Raw genomic sequence first — 17,626 nt, 5'->3', positions numbered from 1 at the left:
AAAGCTATGAGATAGTTTGATATGGACTGAAATATGATGGAGAAGGCACAGCTGTCAGAGACAAGATTTGAGCTGAAGTCATCTTCTGTCTTAGCAAGCTGTGCAGGTGCTGGAAGAGAAAACTTTGAGTGTGTTGCTTATTTCACCATATTCAGACCTTCAAGGAGCTGACTGAGGAGTGAACATGAATGTTTGCATGTTCTGAATCACTCAAGAAAATGCATCCACACTGCTGAGAGTGACAAAGGAGTCATGCAGAGTAAGTAGCATCTGGATCAGAAAAAAAATAACAGCAACTTGGTGAAGATTTGCTTTTCTATTGCTTTCACACTGATGGCACAGCAATCCTAGCTGATTTCTGTTTTGCTCACAGGAAGTGAAATGAAAAATTTTGAACCTATCTCATACACCAACTGAGGAGATTCTTTGCATCACCAGTGACACAAAACCATTTATTGAGACAATTTGCCATTCTCATCCCCTAAAGCTTATTGTCCATCAACTCTGCTCTTGAGTGTACCTTTCTAAAGAGTGTGGTGACTGCCTGCCGAGTTACTCTTGGTAGCTGGCCCCAAAAAAGAAAAGGAAAAGCAGAAAGGGAAGGCTGCAGAGAAGAGATATCTACAAACTATGTAATACATGGTAGTGAAGGAAGTACACCTGTCTACTTGCCTCCTGAGAAGGGGTGAATAGCTTACTGGGAAGGCCTTGGTCCAGCTCCAGCCTGGTTAACGGCCCATGATACCAGGACATGGAATTGGTTTCAATGTAGGCATCAAAAGAGGTTTCATTAAACCAAGGACTACCTGATACCAGAACATGTGAAAGTATGGTAATGTTCTGGTTAAAAGTACAATAATAATAATAACAATAACTCCAGGATTTACAGAAGGATCTGCCTGAATAGCTACCCATCTCTTGACACTGACTTTTTTCCCCAGTTTTTACTCCTGCAAGAAACTGAGTGATCACTGCCATCTATTGGCAATAATTAAGGTAACATTACTGTCCCACTCAGGCAAAGCATCAGAAATTACATAGTTTACCTGAAATTGAGCATGATACACTGTTAAAGAGCATGATATATCTTCCGAGCCTACTGAGCCACATTATGATTTTTTTTAAGTTAGAGTATTACACCACATGAAATGTGCAGCCTTTATGCTAGCTTTTGCTTATATTACTTAGAAGTTTTTGTCTATTACAACACAGCTCTCCATTTATATGATTCATATGAGATTGCACTCATGTTTCCAACAGAAAACACCTGGCTGGGAGAGCTCCAGAGAGCTTCCAAATTGGAATTTCCAACTATGAGATAACTTGGTTGCCTGAGGGATGAATTCCTCGCTCACGGCAAAATTCCTGTGAGAAGAAGTACCGTGACGTCTTCTCAATGAAAGGCACTGATTGCCACATTTTTGTTTATCACTATCACATTGGCCTTGATAGAAAAAAACCAGGGAAACGCTGTGTGAGAGTTCCACTCATTTGAACATGTAAAGGAGAATTGTCCCTATAGGCACCTCTGAAATTAAGGCAAAGCAAAATAGATTACCAACCTCTTCTTAGTATCTAAAACATCTTTCTCCAAAGTCTAAACAGCTTTTAATGAAGGCACTAAGTATACAAAACTAACAAATGTAATAGTAAACTTTTTCAACACATATATTTTGATTGTCCAGTGTTCAGAAGGTCTGCATGCTTACAAATAAATAATTCAAAACTAATTTTAAACACATCTTCAAAGGCTCAATATCACTAACTTTATTAGAAGTTTTAGCTATTTATACTAGAAAGATAAAAGCATAAATTTACCATGAGTGATGCCATAATTGCAGATATGTTGCAATTAACACTTTTTTTTTCCTGCGCTTAGCTTTATACTTCTGTTACATTATTTATACTCTAGATTGGAGAATTAGGCATAACAAATTTGAAAGAAATAAATATTTTTTTTCTATTTTTTAGTAAATGGCTTAGAAACATTCCTAAAAATGCCGAGAAAAGTTAAGTCCTCTTACAAATTAACTGATGTATTTTTTCAGAAGCCTCAAATTTCATCCCTGATATTTGCGTTGCCAGTTACAGATTGAGATTTGAATTACTTCAACTGGCATATTTTTTCTCTAAATAATGAGTCTATAAGATTCACCAATTAAGATGAAAACTGATATTCTATGTAAAAGCAGAATATTGATTCAAAATTACTTTTTCATTCATAAAAATGAGTATTTCCCAGGTTCTTGGAACAGTAAACAAAACTTTGGATACTTGACACTCCCCTCCAAAAAAAAAAAAAAAAGTTAATCCCAGTCATGGTAAAATATGTGTTGATTTACAGTTCAAAAAACTAAATGAATGAAAAAAGTTGTTTCTGGCAGTATTAAGCAGCTATATGTCATGGGAACATATAGGAAATTATAAGGGAATATTTAATTCTTCTTTACGTAGACAAGTCTCTTACAAAAACAACCCTAAAAGGTTACTTCCACATACTTGGGGCATGTTTGACTCTTTTTTGCAACCAGGTAGAAGTATTCTGAGCTCCTACCCTCACCCTGGGAACCATGGTCAGCGTGGGGATGGGACCCGGTCTGTACACGAGAGCTACAGGTTGAGCAGGTCTTGCGCATCCACAGTGGCAAAGTGAGCACAGGAAGTGGTGTCATGCTCACAGATTAGCAGAGCAAGAGATTTTGGCATCACCTCGCAAATGACCTCACTGTCACCAGGAACTGCTACTCACATCAGGAAAGTGCTCGGCACAAGCCAAGGATTTCAGAGACATGCACTATGGAAGTACAAGGCAAGCAAAGCTGCCTGACAAGCTTTATGAATGTTTGAATTTTGTAAGAGAATATTTTCATAAAGTTGTAATCCTTTTATCTCAAAATGATTGCTGCATAAGTTGCTGTTAACAAAATCAAGAGTGGGAGGCAACAGAGGCCTGCCAGTATTAAGAAGATCAAAGCATGCTGGCATCGATAGCTATATTTATGTTGTGGGTTTACTGTTCTAAATTATTTAGATGCCTTAGAAGAGAAGAAACATTTCACTATTGATACAAGAAATATTATATTGCTAACTTTAGTTTAAAGGTTTTTTTTTCAGGACCGTGTCTTTAATTTGCTATTGTCTAATAAATAAAATTTGAAAAAATATTTCTTTGAAAGAAAAAAAAGTAATGTTTTTCTGTACATGTTTGAAGTTTTGGGGAAGGAGTGGTTTCCACATCCAAGACAACCAAATCTTGAAATGAAGAGACTTCCTGCTTCTTTTATATTTCACCTCTTTCTTGTTATCATTTCCCCTGTCATACATACAAGGGAAGGAAACTAGTTTTCGAAAAGCGTTAACTGTGGCTTTGCATAGTTTGTCCTGCTGGTCAGTCACCTGTGTGTCTCTGCCTCAGTCTTCCCTCTTTCCTCTGTTCCATACATTGGCCAACCAAATCTGAGAAGGTTGGTCTAGCCAGCCAGGACTGCAGCCTTCCACATGCTACTTGAGCTTTTAACCAGCTGAAAGCAACATCCTCAGCATATTCACATGGCTCTGCTGGCCGCCTCCTCCAGTAGCTGCTGAGACAGAGAACTTGTTCCTCTCTCTGAAGCAGTTATGTTCGTACTAGAGACAGACCACAGCATTGCCTGCCTGTGCTATTCTTTTCTTTAATCTTTCCTTTGATCTACTCTTTGGCTTAAAGAACCAGGAACAGAAATTCCTCAGAAAGAGCTCAAGATCCTCTCAGCTCATGTTTTATCTTTTTTTTTCCTGAAGACTGCCAAACTAAGGAATTCTTTTCTTACAAAGAATAGGAGCAGGAGAAATGTAAGAAGAAATATTACTGACACACAAGTCCTATTTCACGACATATGTATTTGCCAATATAAATATATTATTTATGTTTCTTTATTTTGCCTTCCTATTTTCTTCGTACTTAATAAAGATTTAAAAAGCATTTAGTGATGATTGTTTAAAGCAGGACAAAAAATGCTACACTCTCTCAGTTTAACCCCATCAACTGGATCATATTTAATTGTAAAATGTACAGTGACAATATCATGACATTTCCTTTAATCAGCTGGGCTCTCTGAAATTAGCTACCCTAATTTTGGACTGTGAACTGATTGAAGGAAAGAAGCCAGAGAGTCGTGGTCAATGGGGCAGTCTGGTTGGAGGCCTGTATCTAGTGGAGCCCCTCAAGGGTCAGTACTGGGGCCAGTATTATTCAATATATTCATCAATGACTTGGATGAGGGAATTGAGTGTACTGTCAGCAAGTTTGCTGATGACACCAAGCTGGGAGGAGTGGCTGACACGCCAGAAGGCTGTGCTGCCATCCAGCGAGATCTGGACAGGCTGGAGAGTTGGGCAGGGAAAAATTTAATGAAATATAACAAGGGCGAGTGTAGAGTCTTGCATCTGGGCAGGAACAACCCCAGGTTCCAGTACAGGTTGGGGAATGACCTATCAGAGAGCAGTGTAGGGGAAAGGGACCTGGGGGTCCTGGTGGACAGCAGGATGACCATGAGCCAGCACTGTGCCTTTGTGGCCAAGAAGGCCAATGGCATCCTGGGGTGTATTAGAAGGGGGGTAGTTAGTAGGTGTGGAGAGAGGTTCTCCTCCCCCTCTGCTTTGCCCTGGTGAGACCACATCTGGAATATTGTGTCCAGTTCTGGGTCCCTCAGTTCAAGAAGGACAGGGAACTGCTGGAGAGAGTCCAGCGCAGAACCACAAAGATGATTAAGGGAGTGGAGCATCTCCCTTATGAGGAAAGGCTGAGGGAGCTGGGTCTCTTTAGCTTGGAGAAGAGGAGAGTGAGGGGTGACCTCATTCATGTTGATAAATATATAAAGGGTGAGTGTCACGAGGATGGAGCCAGAGTCTCCTTGGTGACAATCAATGGTAAGACAAGGGGTAATGGATCCAAACTGGAACACAAGCGGTTCCACTTAGGTTTGAGAAGGAAACGTCTTCTCAGTGAGGGTAACAGAACACTGGAACAGGCTGCCCAGGGAGGCTGTGGAGTTTCCTTCTCTGGAGACATTCAAAACCCACCTGGATGCCTTCCTGTGTAACCTCATCTAGGTGTTCTGGCTCTGGCAAGGGGATTGGACTAGATGATCTTTTGAGGTCCCTTTCAATCCCTAACATGATTCTGTGATTCTGTGATTCTGTGATTCTGTGAATTTTGGCCTCTAGTTGCCTACTTATAAACTTCATGGCGTAGGACAGGAACAACTCATTACAGCCAGCTGGATTAAAGATTTATTTTCTCACAAGAAACAGCATTTAAAAATAGGTGTACATATACACAGGTGGGCATATAAACTTTTTTTACATATGTATAGATACACATACACATACACACACACACACACACGCGTGTATACACTTCCTTCTGGATCAGAATGAAAAGTCAGAAAGTTGACACTTTTCATGGGAATGAGATCCCTCTAATGTCTCTCTTGGTTTGCCAGCTGCCAAACTCCTTTGCTTCCCACCTCTCTGATTGGTTTCCTGGATGCTCAGCTGCCCAGCTGCCACACTGGCTTGTTGGCTGCCCAAGGAACCAGCTGTTCCCACAGGGAAGTGGAGGAATCCGGGGAGTCGGCAACCTGCCCACCCCGCTGCCAGCCAACTGGCTAGTGCCTTGTCAAGGCAGACTGCCTGGAAACCTCCATTATTTCTGCTGAATTCTTTGACAGACTCCTGCAGGATCTGTATGTCCTGTTTAATCATTATTCTTGGACAGAACAGTATTCCTTCAGAGATAAAAAACTAATGAGCTTTACTGTTTCTGTGGTGTGTAGATGTGCTGTTCCCAAGTGTATCCTTTAGCTATGACTGCACTAATGCACGCTCAACACACTTTCAAGATGTGCAGATGTGTCAGAAGAGTACTCAAATAGGGCTCAAGGAAAATGAAACGAGAACCACAGAGGTACTGGAAGCTAATAACAGTGAAAGGCACTCAGGTATTACAAAAAAGGAGCAAGAAGGGCATTTCAGAAGGATAAGAGTGATCTAAAAGAATAGGGGAAATTTTTAGGGAATTCCTGATGAGCCAATATCTTTAGCTTTTAAACATTAGAAAGCTATGAATGTGTCATGCTTCAGAAATGCTCAGAGTCAATTTATAAAAGCTCAAGATTGTTGCATGAGTAGATAATAGCTAAAGAGCATCATCTGTGGCTACGCAACAGTGAAACCAAGTTCATCGGCTTTCACGCACCTCAGAAGCAAGCCAAATGCCAATATATTACCTTATGCCAGAGAAAATGTTTTGCTTTGTGATTTTTTCAGCTAGTAAATAACATAAAAGCCAATTAACATACCAAACAATATCTATTTAAGACAATTCATATTTGAGTGTATGAAATGTATCTGACTTATCTGTATATGTTGTAGGTATGAATTTGGTGACATTTTGGTGATGGTCTCTGTCCATAAATTATTACTATTTAAAGTAGTATTTATCTTGCAAATACCCCTCCCCACTTTAAAAAGTTTGGGATTTTCTTTTGACTCCCCTTTTCTGTTGCTCAATTCCAACTTAACTTTCCCTGTGGAGAGACTCCTTCCCTTCCAAAGAAAACAAGGTAAATATAATATTTCGACCAATATCTACATCACTCAGCTTCTTCCCTTCCACATATCAAACAAATATTTTTTAATTTTTCTGATTTCTTCTTCTACCCCAGCTCACTATCCTTGTTTTTCTTCTCTACCCAGTCTATTCTAATTTCATCATTTCTTCTTGTTTGCTTCAGTTTCTTCATGTTATAGAAATGATATGGAATACAACTTCCTTCCTTCAGGATTTTCTCTGTCTTTCCATTTCTTTTTTCTTACTGTTCTGATTTCACTGTAACAAAATTCTTCCTTCCTTTTAACATTCGACTTTTTGATTTCTTCTTAATCACATCCTCCCACTCTGCATTGACTCAGACTTTCTTTCCCTCCTCTCTTAACCCTTCCGTGCCTTGCATCTTTCTTCCTCACTGCATCACTGCTTCTGCATTCAGTCAACAGTCCTTTCAACATTTTTTTTCTACCTCCTCCAATCAGCTTGTTATCTTTCCTACTTAAATTTTCTCCTTGACTCATTCAGTGATATTATTGTTAATAATAATAGTACAAAAGAAGCTTTCCACAGAGAGCAAGAGAGAAGGTCTCTGACAATGAACTCAACAATATAAAAAGAGATTATGGAGACAAAAATGAAGTGAACAGGACTGAAAAAGGCAAAGGCATCTAATGAAGCAATGAAGCCCTTGTTCTTTAGTTCTCCATCATTTTGTTGTTTAAGTAATCTTCTATTAGAGGAAAATTGAGCTGGGGATTAAAGTACCTGCAAAGCTCATTTTAGGTAGCTGCTTCGGATAGCTGAGTGGGAGTTCTTCAGCTGTGTCATTGGAGCCATTTGTCAATGATATCTATATTCTTCTTTCTTTTCCAGCATTGTCTGCAGTATTTATTCTTCTGCCTTACAGAGCTGACATGGAAGATATGGCTGATACAGAAGAAAAAGGGGGGTTTGGCTTTTTTTTTTTTTTAAACCGAATTTATCTCCAAATATTTAGTAGAGCTTACATCCAAATAAGTTAAACCTGCTTGAATCAAATTTAGTGAAGGTCCATATGTTGCAGGCAGACAATGGGAAAGGCTATCCCTATTCTTAGTCTTCCTTCTCAAGGAAGCTAATGGTCTTTGTCCAGGCCAAGAAAATTTGTTTATCTTAGATCCACTAGCTCTAGTAACACGTTTTTTCACAGTGTTTTATAAACCCTCTAAAGCATCATGTTTGTTTTGTAAACCCTCTAAAGCATCGTAGCTGAAATCTATTTTAATAGTTTTCTATTTAGAAAGAGAGGAAAGAAAGGGCTTGGGAAATACAGCCTCTTCCTAGCTTTCAGTCAGGTTTTGCATGTCTTGGTGCTGCCTAGCAGGTGAGTTTCACAGCTGCTGCAGGGGTCTTGTGCAGTTTGTTCAGCAACATATTCAAATTTTTGCAACGATAATGAAATCAGAATTGTGGAGGAGGAAAAACAGAAGATGAGGCAGGAAAGATGGAGCAGTAGCAAACACAGCACTGGGCTCACCTCCTGCTGAGTTGATTCTCTCTGAAACTCCTGGGAAGGAGAGCAGAAGAGCAGCACATCCCTTGTAAAGATTTTTAGTTCCTTTCACTGTCCAGCAGCTTTTCTTGGATAAGAAATTAGAAAACAAAGAAAAAGCGGGGCAGCCAAGAGGTCTTGCAACATTTAGAAATATTTCTGTGGGTTCATATCAAACACTGCCTCAGAGTTTGGAGACCTGGACTTTGTGGTGTGAGTGGGGCTGAACTTGGATCCTCACAGACTGCTGCTGTCATGGCTAATGCCCTCCTCTAGCATCGCTCACATGTAGGATCTCTATATCTTTGCACATCTTGGCATGTCTCCTCCAGCGAAAGACTGCTCAGAAACAACTAGAGTGAAGGAAAGCTTTGCAGGTACCTCTCCTCAGCTCTAAATATTAAGAGTTTTGGAGAGTCAAATTGCCTTGGACAACCTACATGAGAATCTCAGTGACTCTGATTTGGTCTTAGCTGTTGCCTGCATAAGGGCACTGTAGGTCCACCACTGCCCACTGATCTCCTTCAAAAAGCCAATAGTTCAGAGAGCAGAGGAGCCAACAGAGACAGGTTTCCAATGAATATAATGGTGTAGTTAGAATCTTTGATACCTCTGAAGCTTCAAGCTCCAAGTGAATGAGTGTAAGATTGCTAAGTCTGGTAGAAAAAAGTAATCTTATGCAGATGTCTGCCTCTTAGCAGGAGCACTAATGAATTGCTCCCTCTGCCTTGGCTTTTATGTTCAGAGAAATATGAGGATATGTTTATCTGTTATTACATATTTCTCAACGTGGTTGAAATGGCAAATGCACTCCAGTGCTGTTAGGATGGGCGGATGGTATCACAGTCTCATCTGCAGATGCATATTTGTGAACACTGTAAGCCAAAGTTGATTCTGGAAGATTCAGTCCTGCCTCACCCTTGCTACCAGCTCCTCACTGACATCTCCATGCTATCCACTTCTTCGAATCTGCAAGAGGAGTTGTGTATGCTACACAGCAGGCTGCATGGGAAAAATAGCCATTAGGAACTAATTTCAGCTTGAATCAGTATCTTGACCCAGTTCAGCAAGCAACCACCTAGACTCCTGCACCAGCCTAAGAGAGTTAGCAGCTCAAGGGCAGAAATCTGGTGGCCAGAGGCTTGCAGTGTATAGCATTGATCTTTTTAGAAGCCATTCCAGACTACATTGGTTTAAATTGTGCTTGAAGCTACATTAAAATAATGTAACTGGGCGAGAATTCACTGCCTCAGGAAAACAGGCCCAACAAAGAAAGATTTTAATAAATGTTCATGTTACTTTCCAGTTATGAAGAGCGGAGTAGTGTTGAGAAGCAAAACTGAGTACTGGGTAAACCACTGCAGGTGGACTTTGTAGGCTGTCCTCTCTTGTCCTGCAGGTCAGGCACATAACTGCCATGGCCAGTCTGGTAAAATGCCTCTCCAAAAAGGGAATTATCATCCAAAAAGCAGTCAACAACCAAAACAAATAAGTACCCTTCCTCAGTGCCTTGGGATGTTCCCTTAGACAGGGCAAGCCTCCCCTATATCTGTGCCTTTGATTCATCATCTGGGAATCAGATGCCTTAGCTGCTTGTCAGCACCTGCATTTTGCTGTCTGTCAGAGCAGGATCAGCAGCTTCCCCGAGTCTTGGAAGGGGTCGTATGCACCGTGACAGGCAACACTACTTCTAAGCAGCAAAATGAGCATCTTCAGGGCTGCCTTAATCTCTAGTGCAACAGCATGGTGTGCCTTATAATAATACTGACAGCGATTGGGAAGGGTTGACAAGTCTTTTTTTTTTTCTTTTTTTCTTTTTTTTTTTCCTGCTCCATTTGGTCCTTTCTACTCCAGCAGAGTTCCCTTTTTGTTACAGGATCCCTAGTTTTAGCAGAGAGATGACATTGAGGTAAAGTCAGTTATCTGAACTGAGGAGCCTCTTCAGTGGTGCACAGAAAGATAACAGGCACAGCTCTGTTCCCATAGGGTCACACTGCAAGAATTTGTGGCCAAAGATGCAATAAGTCAGAACAAAGAATGTACAACCTCAGCACAACTTCCAGTTTTAATATTGGTTTCAACTAAACTGAAAATAATCTCCAACAACAATACAGCATTGAACTAACACAGCTTGATTTTCTGTCAGTCAATCTTTATTCCCTTAAAAATGTCGAAGTCAATTTGAAAAAAGAATGCTGCAAAAAAAAAAGCCACCACCAACAATTGAAAACCCAACCATCATTAAAATTGGAACATAAAATATAAAAAAAGTTTTACTTACCTTGTTTCCTTGTTTATTAAATCATCATAGTTCATGTTCCAAGAAACAAATGCTTAACAGAAATTTTCTGTGTGTTTAGTATAATTTCTTCTTCTTTTCCTTTGTAACAAATAACTTAGTATACAGATTTCTGTTTGTTAAAAATACAAAGAATGAGTAAAACACTGCATGAGTGAATGTTTGATATTTCAGCTGTAGTGTCATGTGTCATTTTAAAAGAAAAGAGAAAGAACAGTGTGGGGGATAGATGGCTGAAAACAGGAAGGCAAGATCAACCAATGTACACCAAGGAGAAACTGAGGCAGTTGAAGGAATAGGTAAGGTGAATATTTCAGATTTAGGAGTATCACAGCAGAAAGGGAATTAGAAAAGAGGACAAAAAGAAGCACAAGTGCAAAGAGTTAGGAAAATTTAGAGAATTTTTTGTATGATTTTGGAGCTGGGTTCTCAAATGATCCAATCTTACAATGCAGTTGAAGGGAAAACAAAATGAAATGCTTATTCTTCTCACATCTCTCAGAGAAAAACACTTTTACACAATGTGTAATTACTAGTGCCACTCATGATCATCAAAAACTTTAGTTGGGACCAAGGATATAGCAGAGACTTTAAAGGAATTTCAAACCTGATGCTAATAAATTAGAGAGTTTATTTTTTTTGTTCATAAGGCCCAAAGACATTGATATAATTTGTTATAAGGTGATTTTTTTCTGTCATTGGCTGTAGACCTTTAGAAATTAACTTTTATTAAAGGACGGACATCTTAAAAAACAGAAAAAAATCTACTATCAAATATTCCTTCAAGCTGTTATTTAGTTTTGGAGAATTAATAAGAAAGCTGAGGGGACAAAGAAAAAGATAAAGCCATTGGTACCACTGCCTCTATGAACAACCATGCTGTACCTAGAAGTAGTGCGTTAAAAATAACCAGCAGCTGTATCCAAGTGAATCTGGAAGTTATAGGATCACTGCTTCCTATTCCAGTGCCATTGCTTTAACCCCATGTTTTCACTAGTCATCTGATGAAAATAGGGACACTCCTTAGGCAGCCTATTGACACCTTGTTTGTTGCAGGAAGGGGAGAGAATGAAAAGATTGGTATTTTTCCCTTCTTTTGAGTTACTGGAGTCTTTCACAGCTGGAGACAGTATGTCAAAAAGATCCATTAGTAATTCATTAAATTCTCAGCTGCTTAACTAGTGTATCATAATCACAGGCTTAGATATAAGTCAGTCACCAGGGCTGGAGTCATCATGAAATTTTTCCTCTAGATCAGGTAGGCAGAAGCATTCTGCCATTCATAGCAAGGGGATGACCTGCTTCGTCAAGTCAGTTTATTTCAAAAGTTCCCTACTCCTGCAAGGCCTTAAGGCTTTGGCATTGTTCTTGATTTTCTTCCCTGATGTTGCTTCAGACATTATAGATTTGGTTTTTGGTCTGTTACAGGCATTTTAAATTTGGTCTAGACTATTTTAAAATATCATGTCATCCAAAGTCTGGAAGGGCATGTGGAGTGCATTTTTATACTCTGAAGTAGGTCTCTATTGCACTCTTGCTAATAATTTCAGGTTTATAGACTGAATAACTATGATGGTCTATTCCAAACTCATGTTCCTAAATTAAAGAGTTCCCTAACATCAAATTTCTGCTTTGTGAATAGATATTTTTAGGACAAGCTCAAGGTTGTCTCTGATAAGCTTGAGTATTTTATTTTAAATGTATTTTTCCCAAATTTAAAAGCGTATTCCTTATTTGTGTGCAGTTTTCATTATTCTTCCCAAGGTGTGAATTGGTAATTCAAGTGCAAGATTTGAGCAACAGTCTCATCAGTGAGAAATTGTATTAGTTGAGATCCTTCTTTCCGAACACAAGAGCATTGCTTTGGCCAATTTTTTTTTTTTTTTTTTTTTTTTTTTGAGAGCAACTGTTTTTCAGATAGCAATCCACACACAGAGAGCTTCACTCTCTGCATTTGGCTGTATCCTGACTGTGTCCTCTTGGTCCCATTACCCATACTGGCCTGCAACAGAGACCAGTTTTCTTTTATCACTTGCCAGTCTAAAAATCAATTCCTGCTGAAAATCTCTTCCCAAATCAACACTGATGTGTGTTCTATTCAACTAAATGAGGATACCCCACTAACATTTTTATTATGAAGCTTCTCAGTGAACCAGTTGTTAATCCACTGCATTCAGGCCATGTGAACTTTTAAGTTCTTGACTAAACTGTCATGTAGTGCAAAGCCAAAAGCTTCTTAGAAGTCTCTTGCATTGATGCCATTAGTGTGAAGCAGATAAGAAATCTGACAAAAAAATCAGAAGTCATCCATAAGAGAACACTGCGGAAATCTATCCTTGATGTAATACATCAACAGGAAATGTCTTTGCTGTAGGAAATTACACTGAGTGTCTGAACTTCTGCTCGGGAGGCGGCATGAACCTGAGCTGGCTGGCTTTCTCATTTGAGGTGATTCCCTATAGTTCATTTTTTCTAAAATTTGTCAAGCCTCCTCTTTCATCACTGACAGGACATTCCCACTGAATTTTTCTTTCTTTTAAAGATTATTACCTCATCAGAGGTGGTCAGTGAGCTCTAGACTCAGGCCACTCTGATGCAGCACATCTGCGGTGACTTTCCATATGCAGTGAAGAACCTTTGCCTCCTAAAATCCCTAGGTCCAGGTTCCCCTGATTGAAGGGTCTCATTGTGAGAGGAAATTAAACATTTTTTCTGAATCAGAGACTCCAGGATTTGAATGTATGGTCTTCTACTTGATATTGCCCTAGCTGCCAAGCCCTGAAAATGCCACTCAGTTTTTGGTTTTGTTGAAAGGAAATGGATCTGTCTGTTTAGATGACGGTCCCCATGCTGGCCAAACACAGCTCTTCAAGGAGCCCATGTCATGTGCACAGTTATTCTAGTCACCAGTCAGTTTTTTAGTGTTGTCAGTAAGTTCCTGTCTGCTGTCATGAATCTGCTGTCACAAAAAGCACATGGTGAAGATGTCTTCTGCGTCAAGCAAGAGATTTATTTTTGACCCACTTCACCTGTAAATTTATTCTTTTAGCAGCTTTAATGACAGGTGTAATAAGCTGTCATTACCTTAGAAACAGGACTTTGTCTTCTGCAGTACATCCGACACAGCTGAGAATACAGGATTGTGTTCAAAAGAGGAAGACTCAAACCAGCAGGACTATTTAGTACCTATTTTTGATCTTATGATGGGGCAAGATAAGAGCAGATGCCTGCTTCAGGACTCTTGGTGGGTGTCCGCTAATTCCTTCTTAAATGCAAGTCTGGTCAAAATCAGAACCTGACAATAAACCAAGTAACTATTGGAGATTTTCTAAGATAAACTGTCAGTCTTCAGAGTCACGGTAATCCAAACAATTGCTTTCCATCATCCATGTCACAATGTTTGCGAAGGGTCCTTGGGTCACACTGGTTATTGCTCAGCCCTTGATCCCCATTCTCCTCAGTACACCACCGTTCCTGGGTCCTGTGAGATCTGTCAGGGTTTTAAAATCTCTTCATTTTTTCTTCTTTGGAAAGTTTGCAGAAGATCTTGTCCAGGGAACAATTTAAAGGAAAGCAATGTTCATTTCTTGCTCCTAAGTTCCCAGTATCAATTGGCCTAAGAGAGAAACTATATAGATTAGGTTCTTGTGAAAAAACATCCATAGACCCAGGCTCTACTTTTGAACACGGTGGTTTCTCCCATACACAGCCTTCAGCTGAAGAGTCTCAGCTGCAGACAGTCAGATGATGAAGGAACAAAACCTCCACTACTGTAACTGTTTCAGAAAAAATAAAAGGAGGAAGGACTTATTTCACACTTCTGCTGAACTCTGCTCTTCCTTGCTTTCTCCCCTATCCTCTCTTTACTTCCTGCTGAACAACTTGTGGGTTAGTTTTTAGATGTTTGCCTGATATATCCCAGTCAGAAGCTGTTTCATGTTGCCAGCTGAGCCGTCCAACATACAAGGGAGCCAAAAGTCCTCAAAAAATTAAAGTTATATCTTACCTGTACATGCAAAATGTCCCCCAAACCCAAATGATAGTGACTTCAGGGTAAAATTTCTTAAAGATAATGCCAGTAAAGATCATTATAGCTCTGTAATAGAAAATATTTAGATATATTTGTAATAATAAAACTAATCTGCTATTTTTTACCTGGAAAGATTATGATCTTTATTTTATGGAATAAACATTTGAAGCTACTACATAGCTCTGTAGTAGAAAATATTTAGATATATTTGTAATAATAAAACTAATCTGCTGTTTTTTAACTGGAAAGATTATGATCTTTATTTTATGGAATAAACATTTGAAGCTACTACCTAAAATTCAATTAAGAACACGCTACAATTCTCTGCTGAGCTATTTCTACAAAAAAGTGCTGAAAAAATAGCAGCAAGTTGCAAGATGCACTAGGTTTTAAATTAATATATATATGGCATATTGATTCTCACATCTCTTTTAGTAGTACTCCTTTACTTTAACTGTACATCCTTCCACTATCAGCCAGTTCATTAGCATATCCTGTGCCATAAGAGCTGCTTGCAAAAAATCTATAGAGTCATAGAAAAAAAGGACTACAAAAGATATTCAAGAGGTCATCTGACCAAGTTCTCTGCACTGAGGCAGGATCAGCCTCAACGGACATACATATATATATATATATATGTGGCAGTTTAAAAACTCTGATTTTAAGGAAACACTGTGATCTGAAAACCAGCTGGAATCCTCTGTTACATATCAGAAATTACAGCAGCTATCTATAAATTATTGCCTTGGCTAATACATTCATACTTTTGAGGTAATTTTTTACTTCCTCACCTTTCCTTTACTAATAACCCTGCATTAAATCCCAGCCCAACAAAGTCAACAGGAAAATTCCCATGGACTTCAACAGAATCAGGCGCTCTCTGTTTTTCTTCTTGATTTAGCTGAGTGGCCGTGGAAATCTTTGGCCGACAGATTTATTTAGAAACAGCGAGACCTCTAAATTTTAAATCTTTTCTTTAGCCTGTCTTTTATTTGAGTGTGTGCCTTGGGAATACATTTAGATAATTTTTATACTTCAGTGTAAATCCTGAGATAAAATGTCACCACTAAACCAGCATTTACCAATTGTTCATTTAACGGATTTGAGTTGAAATGTTGAGCTTGACAGGAAAAATTAAAAGTTAAGTTTCTTACTGAGCCCTCATGACATAGGTACAGTTGGCTCTGCCTTGGGCAATGGAAAGCACTAGATCATCTCTCCAACTCCCTGTCAGCTCTATGATACTTTGATTTAACTAGTTTGCTTTTAACTTCAGTCAGACATAGACTTGTGGCTAAGATCAGAAAATAAAAAGAACCTGCCACAGGAAAAAAAAAAGAAAAAGTGATGTAATTCTTTAAATCTGTTGGCTACAAGAAGCAAATAACCCGACTTACTTAGGCTCACTATGGACAGGTTTTCAGTTCCTAAACAAGATACTGAGTGCAGTCTTAAGATGCTCTCTTTGATGTAAATCTCATGCTGAGGTTCTTTCTCCATATAATCATGAGGAGGCCCATTAGAGCTACTAACAAAAAGGCCAATGTAACTGTGACCTCAGAATGGGTTTTCAACCTGACAGAATTGCCTGAGATTAGTAAAACAATCATATTCCTCTGGTTGCTCTCTAGTTGCCATTCTCTCAAATGCTCTCTGAAGAATGCAAATACCAAAACAATTTAAAAAGAGACAAGGCTTTGCAGAATCATAGAAAACGTTTTTTTTTAAAAATCAGTCTTTAAGGCTCTTGGGCGTGGAAGGGCATAGAAAGAATCTGAAAAAGCTACTTAAAACTTGTGATTTAGATGTGCTGTGGTTCTAATTGGTTCTTTTCATTTTAAGGCTTGCTCCAACTCCCACAGCAGTGAATGAGAATCATTGCAGTAACTTCAGCGCCTGAAAGATCTGCCTCTCAAGTTACTCTGCAGGGACACCCACCCTCTTGTTTCCTTGACTTCTTATTCATTCTTTCACAAATAGACAAGAACATTAAAAAAAAAAAGGGGGGTAAAAATAGTCCTGATAACAAATGAAGCAAACAACCTGTCAGTTTGGTTTAATTTAAAACAGTAATTAAGAAACAGTTTATTGCCCTCTGGATGGGTATAATGTCAATTCAAGGAAAGAAGGATGCAACTCTTCTGAAGGAGGGAAGCAAGTGACAGTGCAGATAAAGAAGGCTAGAACTGGGTGGCTCACAATGGTAAAGGGCCTAGTTCGGTTCCAATATGGTGCTTTAAAATTCTAGATCCTCATCATGTGAGATAAAGAACAAAGTGTAGTGTCCTTAGTATTTGTATCTTAGAATGATTGTGAATGTGGGTGACACATGTGACGATCTTTGCTCAAGGAATCACAAACTTTCCCAAACTAGCAGCTCCAGGATGTTGTAAATCAAGATTGGATAGTCTGTTACAGCATTCTGCAGACCTCTTAGATCTTTTTTGGGGATGTAAGGGACAGAGGTGGACCTATTTGCTTTTCCAATATTGCTCTCAATTCTTGTGAGAATTCTACTACCTGCCTCGAACACATACCCAATAAACACTCTGATTTTTCATGAGCAGAAAAAATATTCTGTCAACGGTGCCACATAGATTCCCTTCCTGTGTGACCTGCACCCAGGGCTTGAAGAAGATGCAAACCAAATCTAGGACTAGTTACGAGAGTGGGCAGAGGCGCTCGAGTCAAGGTAATATTTTGGTTATTTCTAGAGGAGAATTCAGTCCTATTCTGTGGTGGCAATATGTGTTTCTGAGGACAAAATAAAAGCAAAGAAACAAAAAGGAAATAGAGAGAAGCTTCTGATTCGTTTTGGAGTGGGTAAATTAATATGCTGCTTTATTTTTCAGCTTATTGCTGCTCTCTCTTTTCCTCTTCACTCAACCTAACCATCAGCTTGACCAGATAAAACTCCTTATATGCCCCCAACAAAGAGGTAAAAGCAGGAAGTCATGTAGTGAGAAAGAGATTGACAGTGTAAGGTCCTGCATGTGGGATGGGCAATGCCAAGCACAAACACAGGCTGGGTGGAAAATGGATTGAGTGCAGCCCTGAGGAGAAGGACTTGGGGATGTTGGTTGATGAAAAGCTTAACATGAGCTGACAATGAAGCCCAGAAAGCCAACCATATCCTGGGCTGCATCAAAAGAACCATGGCCAGCAGGTTGAGGG

The sequence above is a fragment of the Caloenas nicobarica genome, chromosome 2 (assembly GCF_036013445.1).
Source record: "Caloenas nicobarica isolate bCalNic1 chromosome 2, bCalNic1.hap1, whole genome shotgun sequence".
Classification (NCBI taxonomy): Eukaryota; Metazoa; Chordata; class Aves; order Columbiformes; family Columbidae; genus Caloenas; species Caloenas nicobarica.
Note: the sequence above shows the minus strand (reverse complement) of the source record.